This window comes from Passer montanus, unplaced genomic scaffold (genome assembly GCF_014805655.1).
Source record: "Passer montanus isolate IOZ18808 unplaced genomic scaffold, ASM1480565v1 scaffold122, whole genome shotgun sequence".
NCBI lineage: Eukaryota > Metazoa > Chordata > Aves > Passeriformes > Passeridae > Passer > Passer montanus.
In genome coordinates, this window is record NW_024358945.1 from 1,343,744 (window position 1) to 1,358,856 (window position 15,113).

Here is a 15,113-nt window from a genome sequence, read left to right on the forward strand (position 1 = left end):
GTTAACTATGAAAAGGCAAAAGGCTGGGCCATCTGCTAGGCAAGACATTGCCTTGGGGAGTTAAAAAATGGTCAGACACTCTGGTCTTTGGCCACCTGCACTTGTGCTGTACACACAGACTTTCAGGCTGTGCTGATGGGGCTTTGTTTTTATTCACAATTGCAGCTGCAGTGTTTTCCCTGAACTGTGGGGAAATTGTTTTCATCATTCCATTTTCTTCTTGCATGACAGACATCTCCACACATGTCCTTTCATTATTTGTTTATGGGCCTCAGCATTTAAAGGCCAAGGAAATTTTTTGAGTGGCCATCCTTCAGGGATTGTGGCTCGTTTCTTGCACAGGATTTAGCTGAGGCTGCTGGACTGTTGTTGGCTCCAAAAGGCTTGAAAAAAGTCCCTCTTAGTTTCCTTTACTCCTTCCCCTGAGATGCACGTTTCAAAATGCTGCTGCTGGGGTAATTGTGCCCTAATTGAATGAAGTCCTGGAGTGACTGTACTGAAGTCAGACATGACATCAGCAGCGTTGCCCAGGCAGCAGTTCCCGTCCATTGTTCTGTGCACACACTTCCCCAGACTGGGTGTGTGACCACATCCAATGATCACTGTCCTGCAGCAGAGCTGCAGCCTCAGCACTTGGGGCACAGCACAGGGATTGGGATTGTGTTCTGTGGTCAGTGTTTGCGCTTGCAGAAACAAAGCAGATTTCTTTGTAATCAATGATTTTCTTGTCTAAGCAGCACATCCAGTGTAAGATCCTGCCATTAGAGAAGGGATTGTTCCTTGCTTGTAAGCAGATTACTTGTCATAACATGTTCAGGGTGTGCTGCTGGTGCCTAATAGCCCCATCTGTCATCCCTTGAGTTTACAAGGATAAATGCAGTGCCTCAGGTGATATATATCCTCTCAAAAGTGCATCTGGGATCTATATCAGAGTGATACTGAATTAATCTTTGTTAGATTTAGATAACTTCATCCCAGTGAGTTTCTTGCTATGATAATGATGCAGCTGGATTGTAAGTCCTCTTTCATCAAATAACAGCTTCCCTTGCAGAAAATTTGTATCCTGTTTGATTTGTGCTGTGTGTTCCTGTATGCTGAAGTCAACAGGAGTTTCTTTTGGGGCTCTGTGTGGGATCAGACCCTTTTGTTGAAAGAAACCTCTTTTCTTTGATGGCATCTGTTTCTAGACTACTTAGGCATTTTCCGTGTTTCACCATCTCCGAGCTGTTTATTTCTACTTGCATCTTAATGACTGCTTCTGGCTGTTTTCCCTTGCTCTCATTAGAGCTTTTTTGGATCTCCAGTTGAGCTGATGAAACATGGAGTTTATGCAGTGTTTTTCACTCGGTCTCATTGAAAATACACCATACCTGGGAGGATGTGTGTGCCCTGTCAGAGTCAGCACGGGTGGGCTTCCATCTGGGTTCAGCAGCTCAAGGGTTACCAGGACGCTTTGCTCATTAACATTCCCTGTTTATACACTGATCATCACAGATGTGCATGTGATTTGCCCCAGTATTAATACATCAAAATCCACTTCTAAAAGGTGTTTTGAGTTTTGGGGTATATTTTTCAAAAGAATAATTTATTCATTGAAAAAAACATTTACAATTTTGGTTTTCAAAAGCAGTTCACAAGTTCTTCTCAGGATAGTATTTTTTTTTTTTCAATTGAGGAAATTAGTTGATTTTTACTTTTTCTAAATGGTCTACAGTGGTGATAACAAAGTCTGGAAGCAAATATAATATAGGTCCAAGTATAAACACAAAAATATGTTGGTCAGATCCCAGGTCAGCAAGTGATTTTATTTTTTGTTGCAGAACATAAGAGCCCTCTCTGAAATGTATTTTTGTGAATGTGAAAAGTTGAATGACTGAAATTAGTTCTGGCTGGTTTATTTGGGTCTCACAGTAAAGGCACAGACAGCTTTCCTATTAATTTCAGCCACTCTCTTTTTGAGGAAGTTTGTTTTAATCAGTTGTTCATGGCAGTTTTCTGCCATCAGGTCCAGAATGTAATACAGGCAAGAACTTCTACAGAATTAATTAATTAAATGACAAATATGCCACTTTAATACTTAATTTCTACTCCCTGTATTTTTTTTTTTTGGGGGGGGGGGGGGGGTTTGCCTCTGGCACTGATGCTTTTTCAATTCCTGATTTGAAAGAGTAAGTGGTGAAAGGACAGTGGTTTTCAGGATATGAGGAGCAATTTGGTAGGTTAAAGCTCATCCACTGGAATTCTTCATCTTAGTTTAATCCTTTTCCCACAATAGCTTGTTTGTTAGACAAGGAACAGAAATCTGCCAAAAGCTGTCATTGTGCTGAGAGAGAACCAAATGGTGCTGCTGAAAGATAAAGCAGGATGGGGCAAACCAAGCTGTCAGGGTGTGCAGTGCAATTCAGCAGGGCAGAGAATAACGTGGGTCTCATGGCATAAGAACTGCCCCAGAATGACTAAAAAGTAGGACCTCAATATCTGCATCTTCTTTTAGTAGCAATTTAAAAGTTAGAACTGTTTCAAGGAACTTTGAGAGTAGATGAAGATGGAAAAACAGATTGGAGAGATTTTATTCACTTCTGTAGCCAATTCCTGACATGTGGGTCACACTGAGAATTTTCTAGTAGAAAAACCCTTAGCAAAATTCTCTTCAGCTTTCATTGATTTTTTTAGTTAACATGTACTTCACTAAGGACAGTCACTAATTTTTCATTAAACATGCAAACAGCAGTGCAGATGCTTGAAAGTTTCATGGTACTGAAATTGGAGGATTTGTGGAAGGAAAATAAGGAAGTAACTTCTATTGTGGGTGTAATAAGCTATTCTTACATGCTGGATTTCTTGTTAAGTTACAGCTTAGCTGTGAATGCTCAGGGATAATGCTAAAGAAATGTAAATAGGGAGCTTTTTATTGCAAATTGGTTTTTAAGTTTTTTGGGAGCTTTTTAAAAAATATTGCTGTATATTTAGAAATGTTGAACTGGTAACAACTTTTGAATGTGGTTTTGAATATTGTGATTCTGGGATTTTATTTTTTATCATCATTGGTTTTCAAACATGGCAATGATGGTTTTTAATGGGGTATTTCTGTGGAGGCAATGGGCTGCTAATTATATCTGAAAATATAACCTGCTGTCAATTGTCAGCATGTGCAGAAGAAAGTTGAGGGCTTTTTTCCCAATTCAGGACAGTAAATCAGAAGGTGTCTACTTGAATCCTGGAGCTTTCCCAAAGGAAATACAACCCGGGAGGATGACAAGCAGGATATTTTAAGTGGGACCTTGTATGCGTGTGGAAGTTGAAATCATGTGAAAGCCTATAGCACTGTGGTCAGCATAAATGTAAAAATAAAGTAGAAAACTGTGGACAGTGCACAGATTGTGCTGTAAGAAGTATTATACAAGACTCCATTCCCTCCTGTGAGCATGAGGAATACATTACTGTGACCCTTCAAAGGGAAGCACTGAGCTCCTGTCCTTCCTTGGTCCTCCCTCCCTGAGCTGGCAGCTGAGCCCTGCCCTGCCCGTCCCCACCCTGGGCTGGCCTCGCCCTGGCTCTTTTCCTGCAGGCAGGAGCTGGGGCATTGGGAATCCAGTTTTTCTGCTGGCTTCGAGGCCCTTCTGAATGGAAAGGGGGCACAGTTTCTCACAGTGTCACAGCACTGCGTCCCGAGCTGTTATACAGGAAGGCTGTACAAAACCATTGTCCTGAAAATGGGAACTTGCACAAGTTCTCGCTGTTCTCGCAGGAACAATTTTTAGAACAAGATTTAGAGTAGAGATGGTGTGGCTGCACTCAGTTGTCCGTACATTTGACTTTGAAAGAAAAATGCTCTCTGCCTCTGGGCTGAGCAAGAAGTTTTTCTCCATGTCAGGAGTGTGAATTATGAGTCTGCTCATAGATTTTGCAGTACAGTCAGAGATAGCTGCTGAAGATAATCTGTGAGCTTTTTATATAGCAAATATCATCATTGTTCAGAGGCAGGAGGACACTGGTGATATCCCCGATTTCTTCTGCTCATTTTATTTTATTTTTTTCAGCATCTGACAGTCTAGCGTTTGAATTTTTTATCCCAGATTTTGGGGTAGTTACAGGACATTGCGAAGCATTTCGGGACTGCTCATTAAGAGCCTTCTGAAGTCAGCATCTCTTACAGTGCTGACACTGCAGGATTTCCAAGGAGCTTTTTGCATCTTCTCTGTTCCTCCTTCAGTCCACTTGCAGCACCTCAGCTCTGCCAGAGCATCTGTCCCTGACCCAGCCCTAGCAGAGCCCCTACACCCAGGTGATCCTTTGTTCCCTGACTGGTGGGGCCATCTGTAGGTGATGCTACCTGCAAGTGAGCTGTTCCCAAACAACAGGAGTCAGATTGTGCTGGAAAAGGCCCAGCTGCTGGGCTGGCCCAGGGACCTCGGGTTTGTGCAGCTGAACTAGGTCACCACTGCCCCTGCCTGGTGCTCCAGCGCCTGGGAGTGCAGAGGTGGCTTTGGGCAAATCCAGCCAGGAAGGAGATGGTGTGTATTGGCTGAAGAGCTTCTGCAGGCTGGCTTTGGGAAAGGAAATCCCTTAGGCACACCAGCATGCTCTCCTGCGAATTGTTTTGCTTTTCACTGCATGCTCCTAGGCCCATTAAGCTGGAAATGGGACTGGCAACGGCTTCTGGAAGCAGCACCCAGCACTGATTTGCCACAGCATCAGTGCTCTGTTTATTTTCCTCACTTCATGCTCCAGCATAGTCGCTGCCATCCCTCATTTTCCCTGGTACATTAAACCTGGTTCAGGAATGCAAATGATTGTGCTGGATGAATCATCTCCATAGCCTTGTGCATCCAGATGATGTCATTGTCTTTGCTTGTATGTTCAGTGTGCTTCTTGAATAATGCAGTGTGCTGGTGGTCCCTGAAACTTTCAGTATCGGGCGTATGAGATCATCAAGACTGAGCTACATCCTAATTTGATGGAAGTTGGTGTAAATCGACAGATACCAGGGGAATTGTGTCAATTTAAAGATGCCAGACAGGATCCTCATGATTGCATTTTTACTCCATGTCAAAGTATATTCAAAGTAAAGGATTTGTCATATTTGACAGTGCTCCTTAGGTTGGTAATTTTTGACATAAAAATGCAGATGTGGGGGAAAGTAGAAAAAATGGTCAGATTTTTAGAACAAGACTAGTTACTACTAGTGACTAGTTACTATTAGTAACTAGTTGTGACTAGTTACTACTACTAAAGAGTAGTTGGTATTGCAGGCAAAGTGCTGGATTTACTGGAGCGTGTGAGGTTACTGCTGAGCCTGGTGAAGCAGAGCAGCGCTGTGCACTGGGGCTTAATCTGCTGGAGTGGCAGATTAAGAAAGAGAAATTCTGGCCCTGAGACAAATTCAGATAAAGATATGTCACTTGTTAAAAACTATATTTGTTTTCCAAATCATTATCTGGGTAAACCTCAGCAAGAGCTTCCCAGTGTTGCACATCACCAGACAAATTATTCTGGCCATGGTCTGTGGAAACATGGAGCTGGATTTCACCCCTTGTGCTATTTGAGTTGCTGCTGTGGGAATATGTGTGCTGAGCTGTTGGGATATAAAGGTCTGTCAGGCATCATCCCTGAATGATCATTCCAGTGTCTGGAAATCTTCTGGGAGTGTGACTGATTCCTCAAGGAGGAGTTTATGGTTGTGACTGTTCTGGTGATTCATGGCCCACCTCAGGTTCTTGGGAGCTGCTGACAGACAGCTGCTGATATTTATAGCTAGTTTGAAACCTACAGTTTGGAGTTCTCTGAAGAATACTTTGGCCTTCTCTAACAGGTGCCCTTAAGGTATTCTCTTTTCCTGTGTCTGAGTTACGCTGTGGACCCCAGGCCATACCTCCCTCCTCCCTCAAAACACCCTTAGCCTGGCTTTTAGGTCGACATCCATATTTTTTTAAGGTAATATGTCACTGCTGCTTCAGGGAGCCAAGGCACTAATGGTAGCTTTTGTTCTTGTTGGATTAGTCAGTAATACTTCAAAATGGCTTACTCTGTTTGTATCTTTGGTGTTTATTGTAATCACATAAAGCATGTGGAACTTATTAAATATTAATATGATTGCCTGAAGTCCTTTGACAGAATCTCTGCTGTAATTCAGGATTAAATGCCCTGAGCATTAAAAAAAAGGAACTTATTTTTGTGCTGTCTGAATCGGAAAGAAGTGCCAACGGTGTCTTCTGGAGTCAAGCTCCATCCAGTCTGACAATTCAATCCCAATTCCTTGTGATTGGCCATTCCCTGAGGTAGAGAGCAAAAGGGAGAAAGGTCTTGTTGCATGGTATTTCAGATTGTGAGGAGGTGGGGCCACATCTGAGTTATGGCACATTATATAAAAAAGAAGAGCCATAGCATCTTTAGATGTGTGATAGGGGAAACCACCAACCACAATTATCAAGTTGATCCTAAATTATGTAAATATCTCTGCCATTGAATCTTTACTGGCATTTGGAAACTAAGAAATAGGGAATTAAATTTTCTGCTCCACTTTCCTCAGGCGATGCATAGAGGGCTCTAAAGTACTCCCTGGCTTTCAAAAGCATCATTTTGTCCTAGCAAAAAGCAGTTCTCTCCTGCTACCTTAGGAAAAAAGTTTGCTTTTTACTTCTTTTACACTATCTCCTTTAAGTGAAGTTAGTGAAGGGTAAAAAGGTGTAGGAACTAAAACTTGCACAGATCTCAAAATAGTTGAAGATATTGGAAAAAGCTCCAGCATATTTCAGCTATCTGTGCTTTGATTGTTCTATTATTTTGGTCAAGATTGTTGTAGCTACAGCAATTTAAATTGAGTACAGGCTGCAGTACACAGAGCTGAGGGGAAACCTTGGCCATTTGATTGTGCTGAAAAGAAGTTTAAGTAGCATTCTCAGTCTTGAGCACCAAGAAGCATCTTAGAAAAATCATCTGGATGATCTACCCAAAATAATGGACTCTCCTAAGGCTGTCATACTGGACAAAGTTCCAGAAGCATCTGTTAAGGCTTAAGAAAAGGTAACAGGAAGTTACTAAAGACCTCACTAAAAGACAAAGGAGATTAATGGAAACAGAGAAACATCCTACCAAACGCTGGAGTTGTTTCCAAAGCACATTGAATCTATAATAAGCTCTGGCTGATTAAATATTTTATCTATGTAGCAGGTAGAAAAGGTTTCCAAGAACAACTAATCAGAGGGATGAAAGCCTAGTGCTACAACCTCTTTCCAGCAACCACACAAGCCAGAAAGAAGCAGGGAACGCCCACCCACTGTGTGTGTATGGTTAGTTGTTGGCCAGCTATAAAAAACAGATATAAAAGGGAGGCTGTATGAATTGTTTGCACCTTTTCTCACTGTGGAAGACACCGAGATCATCCCCTGTGCCCATGGGGAGGCTCATCAGGCTGAGACTGAGATAATTTTATCTGAATTTAAGGTATAGATGCAGGGTGGATGTGAATTTGTAAGCAGAACTGGGCTCACCCATGAAAGAAGAGCAGTGTGTGTATTTCCTGACTGAAAGCTGCCTTGGTACTTGAAGACTGGAGGGTGTTAGAAATGGTATCAGTGTTTAAAAACAGTCCTAATGAAAAATGGCTCAAGTGTATCTGCAAGCCTGACATCTCTTCCAGCTGATTTGGTGGAGACTACAGTAAAAGGTAGTATTAGTGAACACCTGGATAAATGTTTGTGCACTTGCAAACCTTGGGAGGTTCTTTGAATAGGTGCCTGTGGATATCCAGTAGATAGAGAATGTATTGGTAAAGTAATTGGTTAGGAGGATGCAGAGGAAAACAGATTAGGCAAATATTTGGAAGTAAGATTTCCTGGGGTACTACACTGACAAACTACACCAGTATCAGGAAATGTGAGCTGAAAATACTTGGATGTGCAGCTGAAATATACTGGTTTTGTTTCTAGCCTTCCTTAAGGCTCTGTGTGTGAGTTGCGGAAAGGAAAGAAGGCTCTTTCAAAGATCCAATGTTCAGCAATCAACGCACCTTGGACCCTGCTGGAAGCCTTAGGAGCACCTAATGCTTCCAGGCATGGCTGAACAGCACCAGGATGGATGTAAATTGGTATTAGATGGCAGGAAAGCCTTTTTGTTCTGAAGGTCTAGAGCTGCAGTCCTTGGGCTGGTTTGAGTTCCCCTGGCTTATTTCCAGGAATTTTACAAATGGCCTGAGCTTTTGTGTGCCAAGGACTGGAAGGGACTTCCTTGTCTGTCAGACAGTTGTTTGTTTCTCTCTTTTTTTTCCTGTAATTTCAGCCTCGTGTTTGGATCCAGAGCAATTTGTCGCCCCCTCTGTTCATACTCCGGTGGCCACTAGTTCATTGCTGAGCTGCAGTGCTCATCCCCTCAGGAGTGCAGGGGAGGTTGCCCAGTGGGAGCAGCTAACTGAAAAAATACAGATATTTCTTTTATGTATTCTAGAGTTGTGTGAATTTATTTTACCCCATTTCAAGTATTTTAGATTCACCACGTATTCCTATGGGTCTGAACTTCTGATTTTCTTACCAAGCTTCTAGTTGACAGTTTTTGAGAGGGATTTGTGCTGTAGCCGTGGCATGGTCTCAGAGAGCACCAGTGATTCCTGTACTAAAGTTTTAAAAGGGTACTTACATACTCAAAAGAGAGCACATCCTAGTTACAGTTATTGCTATAATTCCTGTTGAAACATTTACTGTTTTAAGTAATTTCCTTCAGTTTATAATTTTTGTAGCATAGAGCACCTTTAAAAAGAATACTCATTAAAGCATTGCTGTTTTCCTCTCTCTTTCCAGTTTTTTTGGAGAGAGCTCCAAGAGTCTGAAGAGAGGATGTAGTTGAATGTCACCTTCACTGATATTTGCAAATTATTAATGTTTGAAGGATGTCATGATGTTAAAGAAAGAACTCAAAGACTCAGCAAAAGTGTTCTCAGCTATGAATAGGTCTTTCATAACTGCAGTCACTTGGTAGATTTTATGTTTGGGTGACAAAGCACAGGAGGCCAGCACAATCAGGAAGGTGTAATGCTATTAGCCTTGTGTTTCTGCAGTGCTCCTGTGGGCAGTGATCTACAGGGACCTGTCTCTGCAATGTGTTTGAGTGAAAGATCCAGGAGATGATTCTCTGTTTGGTTGCTGTCCCAAAGACACAGCAGTCTTAGGGACACTGTCTTAATCCAAAGCAAATCTCCTAAAGTGTCTGGGCTTTGTTGTGATTCTTTTTCCATTAAAACCGGAGGAAATGTGTGATCTGGTTATGTTTCTGCTCAGCTCTCTGGTGTGCAGTCCAGTGAAATTCAATGCCAAATATATCAGACCTAGCTCTGTGCTGTTTGGTAGTAGTAGCACCAGGTTTGGCAGTACCAGGTTTTTCTTAGCTGATTTCATTGCTTCTCCTGCTTTCCCATCTTCCTTTCAGCTGCAATAGTTTGGAAGTATTCAGAAGACTTAGGAATACCAGGCAGCAATTTTAACAATACAAGTAATTTACATCCATGTTGTTCTGTCTGTCCTTTTTTGATTATTTCCACTTGTGTGAGACTACAGCAGCCACAATTTTCAAAGAGTCAGACTAAGATGAGCAGCTCATCTTCTGAAAGCGAAGATGCAGGCTGTCAGATAACAGAAAGGGTTGATGTTTACCTCTGCTGGTTTTGGAAAGAGTAGCTATTTAAAACACATCTTAATTTGAGTTGGCAGAATAAGGATCACACACAGTCCCAAAATACCAGTGAAGACTGGTTGTAATGTTTCATTGTTTTGCTGTACAGGATAGCTGGCTCTGTGCTCCATTGGGAAAGTCAGCTTTCCCTTGGCACTATATCCAGTATTTCCAGGGCCACAGAGGAATGGGTGGAGGTGTTTAAAAAGCTCCAATTAATGCTTAATTCAGTCAGAAAAGAAGCCTACTTCTTCATGAGGATTAAAATATACCCCTGCCATGTCTCACTGGACCTTGTGAATGCATCACATTATTCTGAAGGTCACATGCTAAGGACAGTGCATCATAAAGAAACAGATTAGCCCAGAAAGTCACTGGAAAGAGTGTTTTCCCCTGCTTTTGGCTATTTAAAGATGATGGTGGAAGTGCCCAGAATCTGTGCATTGGAAAACACCATTCAAAAGGTTTATGAGAAGGAGAGTGAGGCAAATTTGTCTTTAGTTATTGGTGTCAGAGAAGAGCAGGCTCTTGGAGGCTGGAAGCCCTGGCCATAAGAAGCAGCAGTGTGGGGTCTCAGCAGGCTGCAGGGAAGGGATGAGCTGGAGTGAGTCTGGGAGTCAGTCACCCCTGAGAGCAGCGAGCATCTGCTCCATAAAGAGCCAGCAGGGAAGAAGGGTAAAGGGGAAGGAAAATATGGGAATAGCATCAGCCCACTCATGCCATGAGCTCTCAGCTGGGTGACTGTGGTGCCTGTGGAGGGACCCAGAGTGAGAACAGGAGAGAATCCCTCCTGCTGAAGGTGTTTGAAATGAGGTCACACAGAACACTGGGGATCCAAGCTCATTTTGCCATTGACTTGAGTAGATTGTAATTGATCCTGAATTCAGGTAGCAGTTCTTAAGGTGAATAAACAGTGGCTTGTGTAGCTGGGAAAGCTGGATAAAATAAGAAACGGGTTTAGAGTGCTTTAAGTGCTCAATTCTGGCTCCCTGTGTGGACAAGTAGAAAGTCTGCACCTAAAGCGTGCTGGAAGTGCCCACACGTGGAATGAGCACACAGAAACAATTTGTTAATTGGGACATAGCCTGTGTGTCAGTAAGGTTGTCTGCACAAGCCCCAGCGGGGCACATCATCAAGGACTGCTGGATATGAGTGAGAGCACAGGGCATAAAGGAGGGCACTGCTGTTTGAATGGCACTCTGAGGAATGAGTGCAGTACCACCCCTCTGTCACAGCAGAGGAGGCTCAGATCTGTGTTTGCAAGCTGACTTCTTGTGACCCCAGCTGTAAGCAGAGTCCAACAGCTGCAGCAAACTGCTAAACCATTCTTGGCTAATGCTGACATCAATTAGCTAAATAGTTTTTGTGAGGTTACTCTTTATCATAGGACATAACAAATAAAAGTCTTTATGCCTTCTGCTCTATTCCCTTGAGCTGTATTTGTCATAATTTTAAAATAATACACTATTTCTTTGTCATCTGAGTGGTTCCCCTCATTATGTAATTTTATTTTTTCCCCTCTGGTAAGTCAACTCCCAGTTAATCCAGAATGCTGAACCTGTGACTTTGCAGATGCCAACAGAGTCAATGCCTGAGATATCGTCACAGGCATGAGATAGAGGCTCTCTGGGGAGATCAAAAAGAAACCAAGATGCAAGGGAATGCTGCCATAATTATCTGCAAGAAGGTTAGCTCAATGTCACTGCAGCAAATTCCTTGTGGTTGCTGAGAACTGTCTCTCAGTACCAGAGAGCAGCACAGTGCCCGAGTATCTGCTAAAGAACATCAATAAGAACATTAAAAACAGATTAAAAACAAAACCCCCAAAAAAATGTTCTTAAGTCTGCAGTTGTTCTCCTATGACAGTGTGCCACAGCAGTTTTCTCTTGGATGAATATTTCTCTCTGGAAAAGTAGAGCAGAGCATTTGAGGGAATTCTCCAGCTGCAAACACGGAAACTATTTCTCTGCTATCTGTGCAGCTCTGCCTCCACATGCTGCTGAAAGTTGCTGGGTTTAAGTTGATCTTTCCTAGGAAGCTGAGAGAAAAATATGGTGCTGGTGATCTGAGTTGTTCACTGTCCACTGAGGAGTGCAGTGGAGCTAGAAGTGCCTGGGCTGGACCTGCTGTGATCTGTTTTCGCCAGGGCTCACAGTCGCTCGTGCCTCTCTGGGGGCTGCTGGAACATATGGCAAATTCCCCAGCTGCTTGTGGTGTCTCCAGGTGCTGCTCAGGGCTTGGAAGATTCCAGCTCCAGTTTTGCCCAGGTGCTAGCAACTCATCACATGTTTGTGTGAGCTTGACTGCAGAAGGTCAGGGCAGGACCCTGACAGCAGCTCAGCCGTTCCTTGCTCCAAGCTGCCCTGGGAGATAACGTCGCCTGAGATGCAGTCTTGTGCAAAGTTCTGGATCGTTTGATGCATTTCTTTGGAAGCTGTGTGTGTCTGGTGGAGCTGCACAGCTCCTGGGCTGTGCCACTGAGAGGACTGAACGCTCAGAAGAGGCCAGGACTAACCAGGAACCAGCAGCTCCTCGTTCTGGGTGAGGACTGGCACAGGGGAAGGCATTTGTGCCCATGTGGATGCAGGGGCTGCACCAGGCTGGCGGTGCCTGTGCCAGGACATGCGGGAGACAAACACCTTCGTGCTCCTGTGGGTACTACAGAGCCTCAAGGGAAAAGCCTTCCTGGTGTCTCTGTCAAGCGTGGAGTGGCCTTCTCGCTGCCTGCTGGCATGGGTGTGCTGTGGTACCTAAAGCCTGCAGGGCTCCCTGTCTGGATTGGGAGTTAAAGGAAAACACACTTGAGCTTCCAGCACCAGCTCTAGAAACTTGCTTATGCACAGCATTTATCCCAGATTTCTCAGCTTCTATCCAGCCGGTGAAGTGTCAGAATGCTGGAGAGCGCTCCCATTTTTACAGATAGGTAATAGAAATTTTCATTTGTTTCTAATATGTTCCCTTGTGAGGTGCTCAAGATGAGCAGCATCTTTTTGGCTGTCAGACCATCAGCCCAGCCATAATCAGCATGTTTTATGTTTCTCCATGGGCTCTTGGCCACCTGTATAGTGTCCACCTGCTGAACTGGGCAGGATGCCTGCAGCACTGCCATCCAGACCATTGGAATGAGGCACGGGTTTCCAGGAGGTGATGATGTTCCTAAAGGACTGTTTGCAGCAGGGTGACAAATGCTGCTGTCCCTTCTGCATGGAGTCCCTCCCATGCACTGGTCTCATGGCACTGCTGTTTACCTCCTGTTACTTTAAAGCTTTTGGGGGGATTTATTCAGAAGAATTGCAAATGTTGTGGCAATAATAGCAAATGAATATCAGTCTCTGGCCATCTGAGACTGAGTTTTAATGTGTTCATCCTGAGCTGTGTGGGGCTTTTCTAAGAATGGTAAATTTGCTAGAAAATGCAAGTTTAGAATAACCACAACTGTTTGCCCTCTGCAGTAAAATTTGTGGACTAGTTCTAACTGGGAAAGGACGTGGTGCTTCAGGGGTGACAGTGAATGTGCCTCTGGCCCCTCCTCAGCCCAGCTGCAAGGACCCACAGCATCAAGGTGTTTGCTCAACACCCCTTTGCTGTGGAAGGAAGTTTGAGCCTGCAGTGCCCAGTGACTGTGCAGGGACTGAAAGCTTGCTGTTGGCCTTAGGACCTTTCCAAAATAATTATGGATATTAGAACAGTTTGGGTGCTGGGGGTCTAGGCACTTAGGGGAATAATGAAGGTATTAAGCTTGAAGTTGCTTTTCTAATTTGTTTTTTTCCCCTTCAGTGAGAGCGTCCTGATGGAAACAAAATAAGTTTGGTAGGATGGAGCCAACTAATGCACCTGGCAATTTGCAGATTGTCCTGCTACTCCTTGGGAAGAGAGGCTGTTAAAGCTAATTTTGGGGAACAGTCATAGGTCTGATAGTGATGGAGGGAGAGGCCCAAGTGAAGAGGCAGACAGTGAATTTCTGCCAAGACACCTTGGTCTTGGCTGGCCTTCTACACTAAGCTGTGTCTTGGCTGGCTCTATAGAAAAGAGTGCCAAATGCAATAAGTTATGAAATTATTGGGGGTATTTTTGTAGGTTGGGGTTGAATTGACATCTTGCTTGGAAGCCAGTGGCTTTGTCTCCATTAGCAAATAGCACCATGCAGGAAGAGCAGATCTGCAGAGCAGAGAACCAGTGAAGAGCCAGACAGACTTCAGATTTCAAACCAGCTTCATTCTAATACCACGTGCAGGAAGTTTTGCAAGAACCTGTAGCAAAAGAGACCAAATATTTAATATTAAAAATGTCAACAAAGCCTTTCAATTTATCAAGAATATTTCAAGGGGATTTTTGTTTGTTTGTTTTTTGCCAAAACAAAGACTACACAAAGACCTGTCATATTATGAGACATTCCAGTCCTGTTGAAGCTGTTGGAGTTTGTTTTTTTTTTCCAATCATTTCAGCTGAAATTTTGTTTAGTACTTCTTGAGGTCATTTGGCATTCTATTTAAACCTCTGTGTCATTCTCATTATAGTTTCAAAGAGGTTTATGCATAAAATTGATCTCTTTATAACCATTTTACAACATATTATACCTATTTCTGCCTGCACAACAGAAAGGAAAAAAAAATCCAGTGCTGCTGACTTAATTTTCTTGTTTTGACTCTGCTGGTGTGTGGCTAGGGAATTAGTCATGACACATCTGCCTTGGCCGCAGGAAACAGGGAGAGGAGGCAGCAACAAGGGCATTTGGGAGCTGAGGAAAAAATGGGGATCACATGCAGGGGAGCACCCTACCTGCAATGAAAGGAGTGTGTGAGGCTTGGGCAGAAGTGGTTCTTCGTGTAGTAAGATTCTCACTCTGAAGACTTTGGACATTGTCAAGTGATAAAGGTGGGGAGGAAACCCCACCTTGTAATCCATGATACTGGCTGTGGAGCAGTTTGTCAGTCAAACATAAGCAATAAAACAGCCATCAGCAAATAGCTATTGACAATTAAACAAATTGTAATGTGCTGTTTTGATATCAAAGAAATAATCTGTACATATACCTTGCTCTCCTAATCTAATTTTAGGAGAGCAAGGTATATGTACAGATTAATTTAGTCTGCCTTTAAGAACAAGAACAAGACAGATCTGAAAATTTATTTTATAGATTCCCATACCTGAAAAATCTAAGTTGGTTTTTGGACAGTTGATGCTGAAAAGGATTAAGTCTGATGGAATGTTGTCAGTGTTCATTTTTTTTTTTTAAGGAAGATGAAATCAGAAAGGTTTTGGAGTTAGCAGGGTACCAGATAGTTTTCAACTCTCTGTTTGGGTGTCTGTTTTCAAAAGAGAGGCAGTGTCAGACAGCCAGAAGTTTGTCTGGACTTTCTCTGGGCTTGGAAAAGGTGTGCAGTGAGTTGTAAATATGGGTATGAGGAGCAGCCCTTCGGTGGATTGTGAAATATCTGAGAAAACCCATGTGT

At 43.1% G+C, this 15,113-nt stretch overlaps 1 protein-coding gene across 1 annotated transcript in view; it reads left to right on the plus strand.

The window, feature by feature from the left end:
- Window positions 1–15,113, plus strand: part of ST8SIA1 (ST8 alpha-N-acetyl-neuraminide alpha-2,8-sialyltransferase 1) — a 100,957-nt gene that overhangs the window by 78,618 nt on the left and 7,226 nt on the right. The window lies entirely within an intron of this gene.